Below are 23942 nucleotides of genomic sequence, written 5' to 3'. Positions count from 1 at the left end.
CAAAGGCATTTCTTAAAGACACCAAACATATCATACAAATCCTTGAATCATTAGAATGTTCAGCTTCCTGTTTCCTTGTGACTGCTGATGTTGGCTCCCTGTATACAATCATTGGGCACAATGACGCGCAGGCTTCAGTCCAGTTCGCTATGTCCACATTCTCTGATCTTTCTTAGTGCCATAAAAAAATTCCTCCTTAAATGTTTAAAGTTTTGTTTGACCAGAAATTATTTTTGGTTTAATCATCAGTTCTATCTACAGATCAGGGGTGTCGCCATGGGGGCGAAGTTCGCTCCCAGTGTGGCCAATTTATTTATGGCCCACTGGGAGGAGGACGTTGTTTTTCGCAATCGCCCCCATGAATTAATCTGCTATAAAAGATTTATTGATGACCTGATTATGATATGGGACGGTGACCGAGCTAGTCTGGATGATTTTATTGGGACTATGAACACGAATGATAAGAACATCCAGCTATCTTGGAACATTAGTCAGGAACGTATGGTATTCCTCGATTTGGAGATCAGTAATGATGTGGATGGGTTGTCTTTGAAGAATTATTTTAAACCAACCGATCGTAATTCATACATTCCTCTGGGGAGCTGCCACCATAAGTCTTGGCTGTGCAACATCCCCAGAGGACAGTATGTAAGATTGAGACGTAATTGTTCCAAAGTGGACGATTTTGCACTTCAGGCTCAAATTCTATCCTCCAAATTTCAAGAAAAAGGCTATGACAGATCTAGTCTAGATCATGAAGTAGCTCTAGTCCAACAGTTAGATAGATCTCTTTTATTAGGAGATAGAATAAAAGAACCAGTAGATGGAGGTGCTAATTTTAGAATGGTTCTGGACTATAATGTCCAGTACAAGAAATTCGAAAAATTAGTTGCCAAAAACTGGTTTATACTGAAACAGGATTGGGTATTAGGACCTCTGTTACCCGCACGTCCCTCTTTTATATATAAAAAGGCTCCCTCGTTGCGTGATCAGATAGCCCCCAGTGTCATTGATCCTCCTGTACAAACTGAAAGCAGGCTTTTTTCTTTTTTGTCCGGTTTTTATGCGTGTGGTAGGTGTACTGCTTGCAAACACTCCAGATGTAATATAAAAAAGAGGAAATCCTTCGTTGCTACTAGTAATAACAGGGAGTACATGATAGATCAATTGATCACTTGTTCCACGGTAGGGGTGGTATATATGTTACAATGTGGATGTGGCCTCCAATATATTGGCAGGACGTCTAGGCCTCTCCATGTGAGGCTAGGTGAGCATGTGAATAATATTAAGAAGGGACTGAGGACACACAATGTGTCTCGTCATTTTAAATTGGTACGTGCTCAGAATCCCAAGAGTTTGAGTTTCTGGGGGATAGAGAAGGTTACGAAACATTGGCGTGGAGGGAACTTCATACGCCAATTGAGCAGACGTGAGTCGCATTGGATACATGAAACAAAGGTTCTTGCCCCAAGTGGCTTGAACGTTGACTTTGATTTAAATTGCTTCATTTCAGATAGATAGTTTTGCTAATTTCACTTATGTATGTGTCATTTATTTTTATTTTTATTTTTATTTTATTTTTATTTTTATTTTTATTTTTATATTTATTTTTATTTTTATTTTTATATATTTATTTTTATATATTTATTTTTATTTTTATTTTCATATTTATTATATTTTATATTTTTTATTTATTTTGTTATTTATTTTGGCATTTATTTCTATTATGTAATTTATTTGTATTAAATTGTTGTTTCCATGCATGGATCAGTATTGCTTGCTGATGGCGTCGGCGGCATTGTGGTTCGATTTTATGTTTTGCAGTGGTGCAATGATGGGTTGAGATATACTTATGTGTCCCCGCATTTGTGCTATAATACTGCTCTTTTAAAGGTAATTAGAAATTCTTTTGTTATCTAATAAGCCCCATTTGAGGGCACCGGGTTGGTGCGTATGTAAGTTGCCATTGATGTGGTTCAATTCATATGCACTCCTCTGTGTTATTAGTTTTATTAGTTTTTATAACTTTTCCTCTCTTTCTGGAAATTATCTAAGTGTTAATTTGGTTTCCGGAGTCACGCTTGATGTGTGTTATCTCTGTGAAATTGCCTTGCGCACTATCTTCTTTTTCATTGGCTCATTATCAGTATACCAGCTTAAAAGCGGCCGTCCGACGTCACGCCGTCGCCACTGATGAAGTCCCGCCTACTTTTGGGGACGCAACGCGTACGGACCACGTGACCTAAGCCGTGACGTCATCCGCAAGCTGCTATACTGATCCATGCATGGACGCTGTGATACATTTGTTTTCATGCCCAGCACTCAGCACTGGAGATCAGTGCACCAGAATGTGAGTGTATCTCTTTACTTCTGTTTTAAATAAATTTGTGGAAACAGAGAGCACTAGATTTTGTTTTTTATGTTTTTTATGGAATCATATTAAATTGAGGATACTGAAAAGGATTCAATCTTTGAGCACTACCGCTATATCTACTGAATGCTGTGAGTTACCCATGATGGGAACATGCGTTTTCTGACCTGTCTGTTAAATCAGGGGTCCATATTTTGAGGTGAGAGTCCATCTTGCTCATTGGTGAAGGAATCACATCATCACTTATTTTTGTAGATTGAAGGCACATTGCACAAGCGGATCTTTCTTCTGACATCTCTACATGTTGTTCTTTAAATCTATGGACTTTTGTGTTTTGATGCACTAATAGAGTGTCACTTTTTTATTCACTTAGAGTAACAGACTGAACTGTCAGAAACCATGAATCAGACCAAGACAGAAGTACAGTTAAATCAGACTTGTTTAATAATAAAAGTAAATAGAACAAATGTAGTCAAAACATAGCCAAAGTACAGTAACCGGAACGGATAGTCAGAAAGTCAGGAAGCCAGAGATCAGTGTAGTGGAACAGCAAGCAGGATCTGGGGCCAGAAGGAATGTCAGCCAAGCAAGTCTTTAACAGGAACGCAGAAGCAGAAGCCTCTGTGATGTTGACCAAGGCGAAGGCAGAGATAATCTGGGCTGGATGGCTTAAGTAGGCAGGACTGACAAGCAGAAGGAAGGGCTGAGGCCAGCCCTGACAGTACCCCCTCTTCATCGACCCCTCACCCTCGGAGGACCACCAGGCTTGAGGGGAAAACGTCTATGGAAATCACAGAGGAGAACAAGGGCATGTGCGTCCAAGGATGAGACCCAAGAGCGTTCCTCCGGACCGTACCCTTTCCAATGCACCAGGTACTGTATGCACCCACGGAACCTACGGGAGTCAACAATGGACCGTACTTCATACTCCTCATGGTTCTCAAACTGTACAGGGTGAGGATGTGGTACCGAGTTGGTAAAGCAGTTGCAGACCAAAAGTTTTAATAAGTAGACATGAAATACATTTGAGATATGCATATTAGAAGGAAGTTGGTAAACAATGGTAAGTGCAGCACAATATATATCACAAAACAAGAAGGAAATAAGTCCAATCGGTATGAGTGAAAAAATACTATATCCAAGGGAGATAAAAGCCGAGATTCCTCGCGACAGAAAGTGGAATAATTCCTCCAAGTGAGAATAGGGGACTTCGTTTTCATTTCATTTTTTTTTTATGTTCATTTTTCGACCTTATTTTTAAACAAACAGAGTACACTTAGGCCGCGTACACACGCGGGGACTGTTCGCCCAACTTTGTTCGTCAAACAGTTTGAGCGGACAGTCCGCTCAAAATTAGCATGGACGGACTTGGCCACACACGACGAACGAACAGTCCGCTGAAACTTGCGCGATGACGTGAACGGCACGTACAACGGGACTAGAAATACGACGTCCTATACACTGCAATGCAACCTTCGCCGTGTAAATCCTTTCTGAGCATGCGCGGAACTTAGTTTGACGAACAAGCCTACACACGGGCGGACTGTCCGCTCAAACTAAGTTTCAGCGGAAAGTTTTACGGAATTTCTGAAAAACTTTGTTCGTCAGACTGTCCGCTGAAACTGTCCGCTGAAGCCCACACACGAGCGGACTGTCCGCTGAAACACTGTTCAGCGGACAAAGTTGAGCGAACAGTCCCCGCGTGTGTACGCGGCCTCAGAGTGTGTCCTTATATTTTTTTATATCCATTGGGGAGGCGGTATTATCCTTATATTCGCCACTCCCGAGGTTTTTTCCATTGGAACTTTCTGCTGGACGATTTCTTCCATTTGGCCGCAACGAGGTTCTTTGCAGCAGTGCCAGGAGTTACCATCATCCCTCATGGGATACATGCATGTTTGACCTCCTGTAACATAGAGGTCCATCTCTTCTGCTAAGCGCAATTTGGTTTACATGGTGGAGGATAACGTCACCTATTCTCACTTGGAGGAATTTTCACTTTCTGTCACAAGGAATCTTGGCTTTTATCTCCCTTAGAGATCGTATTGGACTTATTTCCTTCTTGTTTATCATATATATTGCGTGGCACTTACCATTGTTTACCAATGTATTTTCTAGGCATATGTGATTACCTATAGTGTTCAGCTTGCATTTTACTGGTGTTATTTGGTTTTGTTTGCGCTGATTGTTCCCCGTTTATATATATTAGAAGGAAGGTCTAATGCGTAAGCCACTGGGTTAATCCTGTGAAGAATACGAAAAAGGTCAAAGAAACCGAGGTGCGAACTTTAGAGAGGGAACATGAAGTTGGAGGTTGCAAGATGACAGCCAGACCCTGTCCCCAACCTGGTAGGAAGGCGCAGGCAGGTGTCTGCGGTCAGCATGGAGTCTGTACCTATCATTAACAGATAAACAAATGTGACTAGGTGAAATGACAATTAAGTCACCTCAAATGGGCATAGATTAAACTAAAATAAGTATATGTGACATAAAAACATACACCAAAAAAATAAGGTAATACTAATGAACCACAATAGTCCAATAACCAAATGTCCACGTATAAAGTGTCCAATAAATGGAAAACTTCAAACTCTTCAATCTCAAACTGAAGTAGGGAACATGTGGTAAGATGGATAAATCATAAATGCATATGGATCGAATATACAATGGTATACATCTGGAAGATACTCAAATGGGAAGATGGGTACTCTTACCACACCAGGTGGACGCACACACCATATGGCGGTGCACTTATAGAACTGAATTCCCAGTGATGAGATGGTGCCAAGAGGGATGGTGATGCCACAGCTGTAACTCCAATCCACTCACGGTTGGATAATGATCCCAAGTGGGTGATTCCAGGGAAGCAGCAAAAATACCAGTCCACACATTAGATGATAATTGGAGGATGACCATCAGTGCATGAACATGAAGGAAAAAGAAAAAAGGAAGCTCCACATGGCACAGGTCAACCAAAATGGTTTAATGAAAATAAAAATACCATACAAAAAACCCGTAGGTATATAATAAAAGTGATCACAAAAACTGTCATAAAAGCAATATGGGAAGGAGGAGGTGCGGCCTGACACATTTAGACTAAATAGTCTTCAACTGGGGCATATCCGAATCTATCATTAGCATGTCGCAAAGCCTCCTGGATTTGTGCACAAGTGGAACGAACACCGAGGAGATGCTCCTCTAACGCAGGAATACTCTGTGGAACAAATGAGTCGGGCAACATGGAAGGTTGGAAACCATAGTTCGCCATAAACGGGGACAATCGGGAAGCAGAATTCAAGGCATTATTATGAGAAAATTCCGCCCACGGTAAGAGGTCTGACCAGTTATGATGGTCAGAAATATAGTAATGAAGGAATTGCTCCAAGGACTGATTGGCTCATTCTGCGGCCCCATTAGACCGCGGGTGATACGCAGAGGAGAAAGCAAGCTGAATTTCCAACTGTGCACAAAAGGTTTGCCAGAACCGGGACACAAACTGACTACCCCTGTCCAAGACAATCACCTTGGGTAGCCCATGTAAGCGAAAGATCTCCCAAGCAAAAATGAAAGCCAGCACCTTAGAAGTAGGCAACTTTTTAAGTTGAATACAATGAGACATTTTCGAGAACCAGTCAACCACCATAAGGATAATTGTGTTGCCTTCAGAGTTGGGTAACTCCACAATGAAATCCATAGACAGGTGGGTTCAGGGCCTCTCTCCATTAGGTATGAGTTGTAGGAGGCCCACTGGAAGGTGCCATGGAGTCTTACTCTATGCACACACGGAACAGGCAGCCACAAAGGCGGTTACATCAGCACGAAGACCAGGCCATCAGAATTGTTGAGAAATGGCCCAAAAGAGTTGATTCTTCCCCGGTTGGCCTGCAGTTTTGGGAGAAAGGTAAGTCTGGAGCACGGAGACTCTCTGGGAGAAAGCAGCGGTCACAAGATTTCTCAGGAGGAGCATGGACCTGAGCAGCAAGAATTTTGTGACCCAAAGGAGAAGTGAGACAATCAGGAAGAATCACAGGAACCAGAACCGACTCCATCTTGGAAGTGGAGGGAAATTGTCGTAACAAGTGTGAGCCCTTACATTCTTAGTACCAGGTAAGAAAGAGACAATGTAATTGAAACTTGACAAGAAAAGAGCCCATCGTGCCCTTCTGGGAAAGAGGTATTTAGCCTCAGACAAGAATGTGAGATTCTTATGGTAAGGATGAGAACCGACACAGTGGTACCTTCGAGGAGATGTCTCCATTCTTTCAGGGCTAAAATGATCGCTAACAGCTCTCTGTCACCAATCTTGTAATTAAACTCCGCAGGTGACAATTTCTTGGAAAAGTAGCCACAAGGATGCATAGCTCTCTCAGAGGTAGGACATTGAGACAGAAGGGCTCTAACTCCAATCTCAGAAGCATCAACCTCAAGCATAAAAGGTAACGTAGGATCAGGATGTACCAACACAGGAGCAGAAACAAAGGCCTTAAAGGAATCCGGAGACCAACTCTGTGGGCTACCGTCCTCCCTGGTCATATCAGTCAACGGCTTGTCCAGAGACGAGAAGTTACCAATAAACTTCTGATAACAGTTAACAAAGCCAAGAAAACACTGCAAAGTGGGGGGCGTGGCCAAGACCAGCATATGAGAGGACGCACTTCTCATAGCTCCTGCCTGATCCATCCTTTGATCCTTCCCCGGCATCCCTGATCCTGCTCTCTTCGGCTCTCCAGCTGGCTACTGAGACCCAGCACCTCCTGGACCCACCGCCAGCCCTCTGTACATGGGGGAAGACCTGCCAAGGCCCGTTGGAGATGGCGGGACCGGACTCCCAACATGGAGCCACAGCGACGGCGGCCATGGCACAGCACACTCTGCGAATGGCTGAAAGATCCAGAGAGGGAAGCAGCAGAAAAGCTCAGAAGGCACAGGGTAAGGAGCAATACAGAGACATGCTATACTAGGCCCAAAAACTACAGGGCCCTGTGGCAGCTGAAGCGGTGGAGGTAGAAAATAGAGAGGAAGAGGCAGACCTGTTTACACAGGCTGACTGGGGACAGGACATAGACAGCATTCCCAGCAACTCCATGGAGGATACAGCTCATCCCCCCTCCCCCCCAGAGGGCACATCAGAGACTCTGAAGCAACCCACATTAGCTGAAATACTGAAGGCCGTTCATACGTGCACAGCTTCAGTTAATGTCATGAAGGATCAGTTTGGGGGCCTAAGAGAAGAGGTGTCACTTCTCAGACAAGACCTTCAAAAGGTTAGAGAGAGAGCAACAGCAGTTGAAAGCAGAGTATGTGATATAGAGGACAAGCTACCTCCACTTGCATGAGAAGTCAGAGCAGCACACCACATGGCTCAAGATGCATACAACAGAGCAGAGGACACAGAAAACCATTTCGCATTGTTGGTCTCCCCACGAGAAATCAGAGTGTAAAGACCCCACTACATTTGTGGAAAATTGGCTGGTCGAGACTTTTGGCAGGGATGCATTTTCCCCATTCTTTACTGTGGAAAGAGCCCATAGAGTACCGGGCAGGCCTCCTCCACAGGGAGCCCCTCCCAGGTCAATGCTGGCAAAACTACTACATTACCGGGACAGAGAAGCAGTACTGTGCTGTGCGTGTGAGCGGGCAAATGTTAAATTTAACGGAGTCAGAGTGTCATTCTACCCAGACTTCTCTGCTGAGGTCCAGAGATGCAGAGAAAAATTTGTAGATGTGAAGAAACGCCTGAGGGCCCTTCAATTACCTTATGCCATGCTCTACCCAGCTAAATTGCATGTGACAGCGGACAGACACGTACACGCCACAACTGAGCGAATGCAGACGGCGACTGACCCTGACACTATTTTATGGATATAAAACATTATAATTTGCCTGGCTGTCAAAACAAACTTTGTCTACACTGATTTTCACTCATTTGCTTTGTTGAAACCTCTTCATTCCATCCGGCTCCTCCTTCTTTCCCTGTATGCCGGTTAACAATACATTTCTACAAATGCAAGGAAACTGTTACTTACTATTCAACAACTCCATATATTTTTCTTTGTTTTAAGTGCATTGCAAAGACAATCAGTTAGCCTACCTGTGGGCCGTGTCGTAGTAAAAGGAATTGCCCCGTTGGCAATGCTACTATGGATGACTTTACTTGTTGTTTTTTTTACTGGCACGCACCAATGTAAAAGTTTCTACCCGGTTATGGAACTACTCATTAAAAGCCGCACCATTGTTTGTTGGCACCGTTGCTGGTTACAGTGTGAACTATCATGCAGTCCAAGGAACTACACACTATTGACGTCCTGCCACCCTGATGACAGCAGTCTACCACCATCCCATCTGTCTTGCCCCCCGTGGTCACTTGGATTGGAGGGTGCTTGAAAGGCCCACTCAGATACAGATTTTTTTCTCAAAATGGCGGCTATGCCTTTGATTTCCTGGAATGTTAGGGGCATGAACTCCCCCCTTAAGCCCACAATGATATTTACATGTATGAAAAAGTTTTACCCTGCTGTCTTATGTTTACAAGAAACGCATCTTGCAAATGATACCAAAAGTTGCCTGAAATATTCCTGGGTGGGCTGGGAGTACGACTCCACTCACACCTCCTTCTCCCGGGGTGTGAGCGTGGTGGTGCATAGGTCCCTGGATTACCAGGAATACACTTCTAGAATAGACCCAGAGGGAAGGTTTGTGTTTTTATATTGTTGCATAGGCATTTTGAAATTTATTTTGGCATGTGTGTACATACACACCCCCCCCCCCCATTTGATGCCCAGGTGCTTTGGCTTCTCCTGGAATTCCTAGAGGGGAAGCCGAACCTTCCAATGTTGCTTGTGGGGGACTTCAATAGCTGGTTCAACCCAGAGCTGGACAAACACCCATATCTGGACAAACACACATGTTCCCCATAGAGTAACCCCTCTGGCCAGATTGTTACAGGAGTTGGGGTGGCTAGACATATGGAGACACCGAAAGCCGACAGCAAAACAATTCTCCTGCTTCTTGAAAACACATGGGTCTTTGTCCAGGATAGACTTGGCAGTGGGTAACTTGGCTATGCTCCCCTCGCTTTCAGATATCACCTAAAAACCAAGGTGTGTATCTGACCACTCTTATCTGGTGGTAAACCTTACTGTGACTCAAACATCTACACTCGCAAAAGCACCCTGGAAATGTAATGCCTTTTGGTTTTAGCTATTTACATCCCCCGAGGAACTAGAGGTTAGCATCCGGAAGTTCTTTACCCACCAGCCTGACTCAGAATCCGCACTGACTGAGTGGGAGACTTTTAAGATTTATCTAAGACGAATACTTAGTAATGAGGTTACCAAGGTTAAAAAACAACCTGAGGCCCTCAGAGAAGCACTGGAATTACAGGCCCAGGGAAAAAAAAAAGGCCAAGATCCCATAGACTACGCTGAAGGGGCCTGGCAGGCGGCTCAATCAGCTTACGAGCACCTGCTGGCCTCTTCGGCAGAAAGGAACACTTTTTTTGAAAAGGGGGAGATGACTGGCCGCCTTTTGGCTAGAATTGCCAACTCTGAGCAGAAATCTCCAGTTATTGGATCCAGAGCCGCTGATAGGGAGGTACAGCCAGTTTTCCTGTAGGGGGCCCGAGCTCTGTCACTTCAGAAGAGGCCCGGGAACCTGCAGAGCAGGAGAGCTAGCTGAACTGGCTTCTGACATTTGTGGATCTCCTTGCAGCGCTCCCAGCTTTCTCCCTCCAGCATCTCAGTTCTTCATACTGGCAATTGGTAAAGTGTCCCGATCTGGAGCAGAAGACAGCTGCAGTCTCAGTCTGCCTGTGTCTCTGCCAGGTCCTGAAACTCCCCCTTGTCAATGTTATCTCTGGTCAGCATGAGCAGGAAGCTTGCTTCATCTCCTCCCTGAGTGCTGACCTCTGATCCCCCTCCAGATCTGCTCTCACTGCTCTGTGCTCACTGAACTCCAGGGTTTGGATGGAGCAGTGCTTCTGCTGGAGAGGGTGAGTGTGTGTGTGTGGGGGGGGGGGGGGGGGGGGTTGGTTGCTGCTGGAACAAAGTCACAAAACTTTAGGATTTTGGAGAGAGGGTGAATATGAAGCCAGCCTAGAACTGCAGATAGCTGTCAATGCAGTGCTGAGCAAGAAGCCAGTGGACACATCTCTCTCTCCAGCTGCCAGGCATCTCTGCCCAGCCATTTCTATATACCATCCCTAAGGTCCCTTTATACTTCATATAGCAGTAACAAACATTCCTGCTCACTTTTTCTTTTTTTTTTCTTGTTTTTCACACATAGGGTAACCCATGCACCTGAATGGGCTGCCATATATGTGACAAACACATCATAGAGGCTTCAGAAACTTTTAAGGCATGCAGCGTTGCCACATGACAAAACACATGTCCTCTCATTGCATTTGGGGTGACATTAACAATTATTGTGCACCACAAGTTCTATTTCCAAAATGCACTGCAAATTGCCCATTACTTGTGCACTTGTCACATGCAGGTAACCTCCAACGTGAATGTGGCCTAATATCTCATATACACTGCTATTTTACTTTTGCTAAACCCCACAGGCTAAATAAAAAAAAAACCCTGACACCTCAGGTCAGAGCCTATGTACTAACAATCTAATGTTAGTACAGTGATCTCCCCTGCTTTTCTATTGTGCCCCACCAGAACAGTCCGTTCAGGGAGATGGTCAGCAGCTCTTTTTTGATCAAGCCCCTTCCACATAAGCCAGCTGTCATACCGGGCTGTATACATGCCATGGCTGCAATGCTTTACTGCAGAGCTGAGGCATTTGTACTGCAGGCGGCAGAATTTGACAGGCAGCACCACCTGTCAAACTTCCCATTGAGTTCAATGGGGCTGCTCTGCACCTTGAAGCCAAATACTTGGCTTACAGCTGCAATGCGGTCTCACAATGTAAAAATTTAAAATAAAAACAACAGGTGTCATGAGGCAGCAGTAGCAAAGCTCTTATTTCTGCAAAGGCTGCAAAGCATACCATTGTGACCATGGCATTTTAGCGATTTGATTTCCCGGGTGCCCTGTCAGGTAGGTTGTAGGGGGCCCCGTGATTTGTAACAGCGCCCCTGATTGGATCTATAAGGATGGCAGGGGGGTGGCTTGTACATTACCCAGATATAATACTAAAAACGCTGGCACACTTCTATGAAACTTTATACTGCCCGGATTTGGAGTATAGCTCTGGGGAACTATCCGCCTATTTAGATGAGATCATGTTCCTGAACCTTTCAAATTCTCAAAGTGAGGATCTAGACTCTAAATTAACTTTGGAAGAGCCACAGACAGCAGTGGCAGGGTTTCCCAATTGTAAAGCTCCGGGGGGGGGGGGGGGCGAAGGGGGGGGTGTCATCCCAATGGAGATTTACAAACAGTACTCAGAGATATTACTACCTAAGTTGTTAGAGGTGTTTAATGCTGCAAGGGAAAAAAATGTTTTGTCCTACTCTATGTCTAAGGCCCATATTGTGTTAATCTTAAAACCTGGTAAAGACCCAGTGGACCGGGCCTCATACAGGCCGATTTCGCTATTACAGTCAGATATAAAAATACTAGCAAAAGTATTATCTCTCAGGTTAAATAAGGTAATTACCTCAATTATACACCCTGACCAGGCAGGTTTCATGCCCAACAAATCAACGGCAATAAACCTTAGAAGACTGTTTCTCAATATGCAATCCCAAACTGATAACGTGGGGTGGGCAAGAGGGCTCTTTTGTCATTAGATGCTATGAAAGCATTTGACAGTGTTGAGTGGCCATATCTCTGGGAGGTACTGAAGCAATTCGGCTTTGGTAAAATATTTCTTGGGTGCATCTGCTGTATTACTGCCCCCAGGCAGTCATTAGTGAAGTTGGTAGAGTATCGCTGTCATTTGCTCTGGGTCGGGGCACGCGGCAGGGGTGTTGTTGTTGTTGCCTGCTGTTTGCCCTGGCAATAGAACCGCTAGCAATTTGGATCAGAAAGCACAAGGATATCACCGGCTTCTGCTACGGGGACAGACAGGAGAAGGTGATGCTCTATGCTGATGATACAATGATTCTGCTAGTCGATATAGAGCAATCCTTGAACAAGACGATGGACACTGTGGTCTGTTTTAGGGAGTTCTCAGGCCTAAAAATAAACTGGACCAAGTCAGCCCTAATGCCTATAGATGACGTACATCCACAACATGGGGAACGAGTGGGTGACATCCCTATAACCACCTCCTTCAAATACCTGGGGATTCAGGTGACACTGCAATTTAGAGAATATAGCCAACTAAATATCTCCCCGCTATTGGCCAGGTTTCGCTCAAGAGCCAAGACTTGGAATGCCTTGCGTATGTCGGTTGTGGGCAAGGCGAATCTGATCAAAATGATCTTCATGCCCCAGCTGCTATACATGCTGCACAATGCTCCAGTAGTGATTCCTCTAAAGACCTTCAGAATAGTGAATACTATATTTCACAAGCTGATATGGAAGAACAGATCCCCTAGGATAAAGTTAGAACACCTATAATGGCCCAAGGACGACGGTGGCCTTGCTCTGCCCAATCCTTGGCTGTATTATTTGGCTTCGCAACTGCAACATCTGATAGGTACGATGGTCCAGGAGGTAGACCCAGTAGACAGAACCCCCAGCGCCTCAGAAAACGTTATGCTCCATACGGTAGGTGGAAAATCCATTCCATTTGCTCTTGAGGTGTTAGGCCGCGTACACACGAGAGGATTGTCCGTCCAACTTAGTCCGCTGAAACGTGTTTCAGCGGACAGTCCGCTCGTGTGTGGGCTTCAGCGGACTTTTTCAGCGGACAGTCTGGCGGACTAAGTCTTTCGGAATTTCCGTAATACAGTCCGTCCAACTTTGGTTTCAGCGGACAGTCCGCTCGTGAGTAGGCTAGTTGGACGGACTAAGTATGGCGCATGCTCAGAAAGGATTTACACGGCCGAAGGTTGCATTGCAGTGTATTGGACGTCGTATTTCTAGTCCCGTCGTACGTGCTGTACACGTCATCGCGCAAGCTTTCAACGGACTGTCTGTCGGATTGTCTGACGGACTTAGTTGGACGGACAATCCTCTCGTGTGTACGCGGCCTTAGCCTTCGGAAAAACCCCAAAAAGCTTCCCCACATATAGCTTAATACAGAAGATATGGAATAAAACCAAGTATCTGCAGGGGGTGAAGGGTATTAGTGAGTTCAGTCTCATTTGGGCTAATGATTCCTATCCTGAGCTAGCCAAACTGCAGCATGCGGAGAGGTGGAAGAGGTGTGGTGTTCTCTACTTGACACAAGTTATCAGTAATGGTAAATTACTGCCATTTGAAACTCTGAGGGAGACATATATGCTGCCAGCGCATATGCATTTTTATTTTATGCAACTCAGCCATGCTTTCATAGTCCAATCAAGTGCCTCCAAGTGGCATGTGGATGCTACACCCCTCCTCTTTCAGCCTAAGACAGCGGAGACCTCTAAAGGATTCATTTCCCAGAGTTATGGAATATTACTGAGCAAGTACCTCACTAAACACCCCTTAACTGTTAAAAGAAAATGAGAATTGGATGTAGGACCCCTGGACAATGATCAGTGGGGGTGAAGCCCTACAGTCAGTGGCCATATGCTCTCTAAACGTGACACAAAGGTTGACACAACTACATACTTTGTTGAGAATATACTACACGCCTCACAGATTGTATAGCATGGGACTGCTGCCCACTCCTATGTGCACTAGATGTAAAAGGGACTATGGGGACTTGATACACATGCTATGGCAGTGCCCCAAACTGCATTTATATTGGAGGGGGGTGATAGACACCTTGAGCACAGTGGACCCTATGAGTTGCATTCTCAATTTGCAAGACGAACTGGAGTGGGAACCGCACACCAGAGAGGCCCTCTCAAGGGCCCTCTTTATGGCTTGCAAATTGATAATGCTACATTGGCTCTGATTCGCCTCCTTTGGTTAAGGAATGGACTACTGCACTAGGAAATACACTAAGAATGGAAAAAGTCATATACCAGCTGTGAGGGTTTAGCTCGGCAGCGGGTGTGTGTGACCCCCTGGATGGGTTCACAACACAAAATCAGGCACAGCAGACAGCGTTGTAGGTGGAAAAAACAAAAGGTGCGGTTTATTTATGCTACATGCAGTGAAAAATATAACAGCCAAACAAAAGAAAAGCATGAAAATAAATCCTGGTCAGCTTGACCTCTAATTACACACATAGATTCCCTGTCTAACAACTGAGTGCAGCCTTGTGCTGCACCAGTCCCTGTCTCTGTTGTAGAGGTTTGCCACACAGGCGTTAACTCACCGCACAGAACAGGTGTCACACTCCCCAGTCTATACAAACACAAAAACTGGTTCCAGGATGGAGCATCTCCCTAAGCATGCTGGGGTTTTTTTTTTTGTAATTCCTTTATTTAATGCCAGAAAAAATAACAGGCGCATGGACAACATCAATAAAACATACAGAATTCCAAAACATAAACCTTTCGGTAGCACCCGGGTGGGAGATATAGAGACCACCCCCAACATTAAGCTGAAACTAAACATAGAAGCATACCCGAACAGGGGGCTATAATTCCCCTCTAAGACCTCCGAGACCAAATGAGCAATCTGACCCCACCCAGGTGGGCGGTAATCATCACATGGCCATGCATTACAGTGAGAAGCACGGATTTTGTTATTTTATAAAGAAAGGGAAAAGGAGGGAGATGGGTGATGGGCCGGGCCCCAAGCGGGCATCGCATACATTGTTAAAGACTGGTCATTCCCGGGGGAGCCCGCAACCCACCACAGCCTGCATGGGCTAGCCGGCAAAATCTAACCATGAAAGAAAAAGGACTGAGGAAGTGAAGGGATGAAAGGAAAGGGGTTACGGAAGAAAGGGACTACAGGGGGGGAGACAGGGGGGAGGGGGGCTCGAGAGAAAGGAAAAGAGAGCAAGACAGAGAGACAGACCAAATAGAAGAGGCAAAGAAGAGACTCCAGGCAGGATGAAGCAAAAGAGCCGAACACGGAAGAGCAGAATAGTGACCGTGGGTGACACCAAGCCGTGGAGGGGGGGGTCCCAGAAGCCAGCACACAGCGATCCTCTCTCAACAGGCAGCTAAAGCGACCACCCGGAGGTAGGCCTCAGTGTAGGTGAAATGTTGCCAAGGTCTCCAAGTCTCCCGAAAGGCCTCCTCCTTATTGTGAAGCGTCGCTGTGAGGTCTGCCATATCACTTTAGAGAACCATAAAGCCAAGGCCGGCGGGTTCTCCGATCTCCAGCACAAAGGGATACAGGCTTTTGCCGCATTCAGCAGTTGAATAGTCAAAGAATTCCTATACTTTTTAATGGATCGCTCCGACAGGTGCAGCAAGCAGGCCGCAGGGTTCCCCTCCAGGGAGACACCCGTCAGATGACCAATCGTGTCGGTCACCCTGCGCCAGAAGGGGACCAGCTTGGGACAGGCCCAAAAGACATGCAACATGGTTCCCTCCGCCTCCCCACAGCGCCAGCAACAGGCAGGTACCTGGGGGAAGATGCGGTGGAGAACGGATGGGACCCTATACCATCTAGAGGTGATTTTGTAGCACGTCTCCTGAACCCGTGTAGCCATAGAGGATTTCTGCGCAAAATGAAGGATCTTCTGCTGTTGATCTGGAGTAAAGTGGGTGCAGAGCTCCGCCTCCCACTTGGCCACGAATGGGGGGGCATACCCCTCAGCCGGACGAATCAGGGCAGAGTAGAGGAGCGAGAGGCAGTGCCGCACCGGTTCCCCCCGATGACAAATCCGCTCTAATTCCCTGAGGGGGCGAGAGATACCCGGCGTCCGCAAACAGTTACGTAAGAAATTCCGCAATTGCAGGCCGCTCCAAAAGTCCAGTGGAGGGTCCACCGCTTGTGGCCTCGCCTCCGAGGCGAGTCGACCATCCGGGCCTATGAAGTCACACAACCGCCGCCTGTCGCCCATCTGCAGACGACGAAAGCAGAGATTCTGGAGGCCCGGTACAAAGTCCGGGTTACCCAGAACCGGCACCATAGGGGAGGGCACCGGGGACACCGACGAGTTCCGAAAGGCCTCCCTTACCACCCGCAGGGTACCCCCCAGTGTGGAGTGATCCAAAATAGCCCTTGGCAGGGGCGCTGATAGCCAGGGCCTGCTTCCGATCGTGCCCCCAGAGTCCTCCCCCTCCATGGCCACCCAATGCTTTGCCCCCTCATGACAATGCCAGTCCACCAACCTGGTCAGGTGAACCGCCCTGTAATATGCCCTCACGTCTGGAAGACCAACTCCACCCCTGTGCTTAGGCAGGTGCAGAAGCTGTAATCTAAGACGTGGTCTCCGGTGCGACCAGATAAAAGCACGGAACAGGGAATCTATCCGCTTGAAAAAGGTGGGAGGGAGGTAAATGGGCAATGCCTGCAACAGGTACAAATTTTTTGGCAACAGAGTCATCTTAAGTGCACTGCACCGGCCAAACCACGTCAGCGTTAGTGAATGCCAGTGCAGGATCCTTAAGCGGTCCACCAATGGCACAAAATTAGCTGTATAGAGGGACGCCGGGTCAGGGGTAACATCAACACCGAGGTAGCGAATATGACTCGTAGCCCACCTCAGCGGGTATGCCCCCCGTAGACGTCGAACCACATCTCCCCCCACAGTGATGTTAAGGATGGAGGATTTAGCTAAATTAATTTGGAAAAGGGAGAGAGAGCCATACTCCGCCAAAGAGGACAGCAGGGTAGGCAGTGACTTAAGGGGATCCGTTAAAAAGAAAATTAGGTCATCTGCAAATGCGGCCACTTTATGGGTACCCGACGCCTTCGCATAGCCAGCAATGTCTGTATTTGACCGAATATGGCACAGAAGGGGCTCAAGAGACAAAATAAAAATCAGTGGGGACAGGGGACAACCCTGCCGGGTGCCGTTCTTGATAGAGAAGTATGGAGACCTTGTTTCGTTTACCTTAACCGCCGCAGTAGGGCTCGAATAAAGGGACAAAACCCAATGGAGCATGGAGTGACGTAGTCCTATATGCTCCAGAGTAGCTCGGATAAACGACCAGTCCACGCGGTCAAAGGCCGCAAGAGAAGAGTTGACAGCAAGAGAAGAGCTCGCTTAGAAGTTCTGGCCGCGTGGATCAGGTTGAGGACTCTAATGGTGTTGTCCCGGGGCTCGCGCCCTGGGACAAACCCAGCCTGGTCCCTGTGGATGAGGCTAGGGACGTGCGGGAGCAACCTGTTCGCCAAAATTCTGGCAAAGAGCTTCAGGTCAGAATTTAACAGTACGATTGGGCGGTAGTTTCCACAACACAGAGGATCCTTTCCCTCCTTCGGGATGAGGGAAATATGAGCTCTGAGGGAGTCCACCAGAAAGGAAGAGCCCTCGGTAAGGGAGTTGAGGGCAGTAACCAAGGGCTTCGCTAGTATCCCAAAGAAGGTCTTGTAGTATGTCGGTGTGAAGCCGTCGGGGCCTGGAGCCTTCCTAGGCTTTGACTCCGCCAGTGCCACCCCCAGCTCCTTGACCGAAATGGGCTCCTCCAGCTCGTCCCGCACCTCCCCAGGGAGGGAGGGCATACCCGAGGCAGCTAGATACGACCGAGGGGTCGGGCCCTCTACTTCAGGGGAGCCAGGAGCAGGCGGCCCTTTCAGATTGTAGAGGCCTTCATAGACGGCCTGAAACTCCGCCGCTATGTCCTCTGACACGTTCAGTTTCTGACCAGACGCCGACTTAATATGGGGAATGTAGGTCTGGGCACGCGGGCCCCTCAAGGCCCTTGCCAGTAAGGACCCCGGATTGTTAGAGTACTCAAACATATTCCGTCGGGCCCAGGCCAGCTTTTGTTTAGTCTTCTGGAAAAGAAGGGAGTGTAGCTCTTCACGAGCCTTAAATAGATCCTGAAGAACAGCCCGCGCCAAGTGCGCCTTATGCTGTGTCTCCAGCCTCCGGATCATGGCTAGGAGTTCGTCTGTGCACCGCATCCTCTCCCGTTTAAGACGAGCCCCTATTTTCATCAGCACACCCCTAATCACCACCTTATGAGCCTCCCATACAGTAAGGGGGTTGGCCACCGAAGTACCATTAATAGAGAAGTACTCCCGCAACGCCGTCTGGATCTCCAAGCGAGTATCTTCAGACTGGAGGAGGGCCTCGTTGAGTTTCCATGACGGCGGAGGGCGCGCTACCGACCCCAACTGAAGGGTTAGGTGGACGGGCGCATGGTCAGAAAATTAGATAACGTCGATAGAGGTGGATACCACAGCAGGCAGGTCCCTATGCGACATTAACAAGTAGTCCAAACGAGAGTACATATGATGTACCTGCGAAAAGAAGGTATAATCTCTGGTTTGTGCATGCAACAACCACCAAGGGTCGACAAGGCGCAGCGCCTGAAGATCCATTTTCAGCCGTTTTAAGCGCGCGTATGACAAGTGGGAGGCCCCCCTAGAGACATCAAGTGCTGGGTCCATGGCAAAGTTTAGGTCCCCGCCAAAAACCAGCAGCCCATCTGCAAACTCCAGCAGCTCTGGGATAAGATTCTGCAAAAACTGCACATGGTCAGTGTTAGGAAAGTACACGTTGGCAAAGGTGACCTGCCTACCAAACACTGTCCCCTTCAGAAAAATGAAACGGCCCTGTACGTCTGCCCGCTGCGCCTCGAACGACCAAGGAACGGATTTGGCTATTAAGATACTCACCCCCTTTGATTTGGAGATCGGAGAAACACTGTGGTAAGCCCAGGGGAAGGCCCCATTGGTAAGTCTGGGTGTGCAACCCGCGCAACAATGCGTCTCTTGCAAAAATGCTACCTGCGACCCACCTCTACGCAGGTTCAACAACAGCTGTGAGCGCTTCTCTGGGGTGTTTAGGCCCCGTACATTCAAGGAAGTGACCTTAAGGAGACCCATTCCACCTCACTGGAGATCAACGGCAATGGAGCTCGCAAGTCCCCCACCCACAGCCCCCCCCCCCCCCCACGGTGCGGGAACAACCCACAGCGGCCCCAGAAGAGTGTGGGGAAGGAGAAATAGGGGTGAAAGGAGGAGAAGGGGATCACCGGGAGAGATAAAGACAAAGGAGAGGGAGAAAAGGGGGCAAGAGCAAGCGGGACAGGAAAGATAAAAAAAAAAAAAAGGAAGGGGGAGGGGAAGAAAAAGAATGATCACTACTCAAACTTGCAGCCCTACGATTGGGCACACTAGGTATCCACACCAGGGCCTACCCTAACGGGGGGAAAAGAAATGCTGAGATTCCCGAAGATGGCCAAACGAGAAATCGTAAAGAGATAAAACTCAGTAACAATGGAGATGCAGGAGACTAGCCAATAAGAACTAAGATCTAGAAAACTACATAGCAAACATAGCAGTAATACATAAAAATATAACAGGTGGCAACATTGGCAGAACATAACATACCCGGCCACCCAGGGCACTGTCCCGGGTCCCCTCACTGGGACCGGAGACAGTGGGGCAAGAGCGGCCTAAACAGAGCATGAAAATTCCCAGCATGGTCAACAGACCGGGGATGATCGGTAAGTCCGGGCCCACGGCGGCGCAAGTGGGGGGGGGGGTGGCTCTCAAAACTTCAATCAGCGGTAATTGGGGAGGGGGAGGGGCCGGGAGAGGGGCCAAAGCACCAAAACCTGTCTGGTGAGACCCCAGTATGTTAGGGTGACTGAGAGCACCATGGAGTGACCAAGGGCCTCCCAACCATCGGCCAACGGGGGAGGAGGGAAAGGACACAGGGCCCCCATCTACGCCGTGGGCGGCGGACCGACCCATCCCCCCTCACAAACCCCCCTCACCCCCCAATAATAATACAACCCCCCCACAACACAGAAGAGCAGCCTCACCCCCAAACAACTAACAAGGGAGACGTGGGAAAGGACAGGCAGTAAAAATTACAAAAACATCCCACAGATCTTCACTGACAAAGTCCTGGGCACCAAGGAATGTACTAAGTAGCACAGTGGCAATGAGACAAAAGTTCAGCTGCTTACCCAACCCCGGACAGGGGTAGGATCAGTCCTCAGAAGCCAGTGGATGTCATCTAGCGTCCTCTCTGCTGGGTGCACGGGACCGTGGACGGCGCACCCGCTGCGGCCCTGGCAAAGGTGGTCCGAGCGCCTCCTGAGAAAGCAAGTAGTCAAACCAGTTAGGGACCGAAACAGCTGGCCTGCCAAGAAACTCGAAGAGGTTCGGCAACTGGTCAGGAGAATGAAGAAAAAACTCTGCTCCCCTCCTCCGGACGATTAGATGAAAGGGGTGACCCCATCGGTAGGTAGCTTCGGCCAGTCGGATCACCTCAAGAAGGGGGCGCATAAGGCCCCGCAGGGCTCTGGTTTGCCTGGAGACATCCGGATAGATCCTAATAAGAGCTCCATCAAAGTCAATAGGGCCCCTTTCCCAAGCGAGGCGTAGGATTTCCTCCTTAACAGTAAAAAAGTGCACTCTGCAAAGCACATCGCGGGGTAGGTCCGCTGCTACTGGATCCCTGGAGGTTGACGGAGTCACTCTGGGGCCTGGGATTCGGTGGACCCGGTCCAGCTCTAGGTCAGTACCCGGGGGCTTCCCAAGGACCTGATTCAGCAGGGCCACCACTGTAGCACGTAGGTCAGATCCCATGGTCGCCTCCGGGATGCCCCGGAGGCGCAAATTGTTTCTCCGACTTCTGTTTTCGCCGTCATCCACGCGGAGTTGCATTTCAATCAAGTGTCGCTGCAGGGCTCGCTGCCCGCACTCAAGGGCGGCCAAGCGGTTTTCCGAGGAAGAGCTGGAGGTCTCTAGAACAGTGACCCGTTCCTCAACAGTGTCCACTTGCTGGCGCAGGTCATGGAGCTCGCGAGACAGGGCACTGACTATGGAAGCTGCCATCTCCTGCAGGTCCTGCTTGGACGGCAGGCCCGCCACTAAGTCCCGCCAGGGGCCATCCGCTCCAACCCCCGTGCCCCCCCGCCTGTTAAACTGCAGGGAATGTCCATATTTGGAGAGGCCGGTGAGGCAGGGGAGGGGGCCAGGGGAGACGATTCTTCTGCCTGAGGGGGGTTCGTGCGGGATGAAGCCGCCCCCACCACACCACCCGACCCCTGCGGAGCGATACCTTGAGAGGATAAAAGACGCTGTGGCGCCATCTTGGCCGGTATGGCAGGAGAGTTGAGCCCGGGCTGGCGAAGAAAGTAGTTGCTGATGCCCTGTCCTGACGGTGTCCCCGAGCCCCGCCGGTGTCTGCGCGCTCCTGGCATGTAGCTTACACCACGTCTGGCGAGTCTGCAGTCGGTTCTCTGGCTAGCTCCTGCAGAGCTCCAAACAGTGTGTCTTCACATGGCCATCATCAATCCACGTCCCCCAGGACGGCTACTCGGCAGGACTGAACTCACAGTAGGAGGCCGGGCCGGCCTCGGTGCACTTCCGCGGGCGTCGAGTTTAGGAAAGGCCGGGGATCCACAGGCCTTACTAGGCCGCACTAGGCCGGAGCCTGCCGTGGCCTCTCCGAGTACTGTTTGGGCCCCAAAACACCACAGGGCGGACCGCTAGCGATGGATGCGTGGCAGGGGGGAAGGAGGAAAGTCTCCTACCTGCCCAAACGGCTCGGTGCAGCGGCGGCCGGGAGGCCTCGGGGCGGCAAGATGGCGGCGGCCGGTGCCGGTTCTCCTCGCGGCTCCGCGGGATGTGGCGATGTGAGAAGCCCCGCAATAGTCGTCCGGGGGGAGGCAGAGGAATGTCCCGAACCCGATGATGGGCCGATCTCGGGCGGAAAATCATCAGCGGTGGTGCGGATGGCGGCGGATTGCTCCGAAGGTCTTAGGAGCAAGCCTCATACACGTCCGCCGCCATGCACGTCCGGCCACGCCCCCCCAGCATGCTGGTTTTTTTTGTAGAGGTCTTAATGAGCCCACTTACTTCAGCTGGGCTCATTAACTCTTCCCCTATAGGACTCCCAGCACTCCCCTCTAGTTGTACAAGTCCGCATAAAGCCTGAATCTAGGGCATACATATTTTCCATCCTGGATACAACCAGGTGATTTTACCTGCCTGCTGCCACACAGCATAGAGGATACTCTAAAAAAATTGAAAAACTCTGGGAACCATGGCTGGGAACCCCGGGACTTGCTCCAGAAGACCTAGTCTTGAAAAGACTTTTGAGACTCAACATGGGCTAAAGGTACTACTTAATTTCAACTATCACTGGTCTGAGGTGGGCAAGGTGATCTGCCATAGAACATTGGCAGGGGGTGATGTGGAACATGGTCATAGATGCATGATATTTGGTGATGGTGACTATACCACTGAGTAAATACTATGTTTGGAAATGTACATACTTGTCATATATGATCTAACTGTGGATTCTTGTACTGTATGTGTTTAATACCAAATAAAACTTTTTTTCTGGATAAAAAAAAAAAGAAAAACCAGCAGTGGAAATGACATAACCCAGGAATTTAACCTGTTCACGATGGAATTTGCACTTCTCCAATTTACAACAGAGATTGTTCTCTCTGAGTTTCTGAAGCACACGACAGACATCTCTGCGATGGGACTTGAAAAATATGAGCATATCATCAAGATAAACCACCACACTTAACTGCGACAAATCTCAGAGGACATCTTTAATAAATTCCCAGAAAACTGCCGGAGCTTTACAAAGGCCAAAAGTCATTCCATGGTACTCACAATGGCCTGTTCTGGTATTAAACGCAGTTTTCCACTGGTCGCCCTCCTTAATCCTCACAAGATTGTATGCCCCTCTCAAATCAAGCTTTGTGAAACCTGTTGCTCCCTTGAGGTGGTCAATTAACTCTGTAATCAACAGAATCGAATAGGCAGTCTTAATCTGGAAACGATTGAGACTCCTATAATCAATACAAGGTCTCAGTTCACCACCACCAGGAGACAAGGATTTGCAGATGAAACCTCGAGAAAGTGCGTCTGCAACATACTCCTCCATGGCCTAATCCTCCAAGACCGACAAAGGGTAAACCCAGCCATGAGGGGGTATGGCATCAGGTTGAAGGTCAATTGCACAACCATACCACCGCTGTGGAGGCAAACTACCGGCTTGACCTTTGTCAAAGACATCGCTAAAATGACGGTACTCCTTCGGCAGGGAGGAGTGTGAAGAGGTGTACAGGACCTTGGCTACCTTCTGGAAGTGTGTCTTACTGCATTGTGGCAACCAGGAGAGAACCTCAGCACAGAGCCAATCAAAAGAAGGGTTGTGCCTCTGTAAGCAGGGATAACCAATAACCAGTGGAAACTTAGGTGAGGAAATAACTTGTAATTGGATTATCTCATGGTGGAGAGCCCCTACGGCCATGGACAATAGAACAGTCTCATGAGTCACATGGGCAGGCTGTAGAGGTCTCCCATCAAGAGCTTCAATGGCAAGTGGAGTGTCACGCAACTGCAGTGGAATTGAGTGCTTCGATACAAAGGCAGCATCAATGAACAGGCCTGCAGCCCCAGAGTCGATTAGAGCCTGTATCTCGATGGACAACTCAGCCCAAGAAAGGGTAACTAAAACCAGGGGCTTATGCTTCTGGATAACAGGAGACTAAACAATGCCACCTAAGGTATGTACGTAA

Source organism: Lithobates pipiens, unplaced genomic scaffold, assembly GCF_037356315.1.
Source record: "Lithobates pipiens isolate NorthernLeopardFrog02 unplaced genomic scaffold, aLitPip1_a1.2 Scaffold_27, whole genome shotgun sequence".
In the NCBI taxonomy this organism is placed as follows: domain Eukaryota; kingdom Metazoa; phylum Chordata; class Amphibia; order Anura; family Ranidae; genus Lithobates; species Lithobates pipiens.
Note: the sequence above shows the minus strand (reverse complement) of the source record.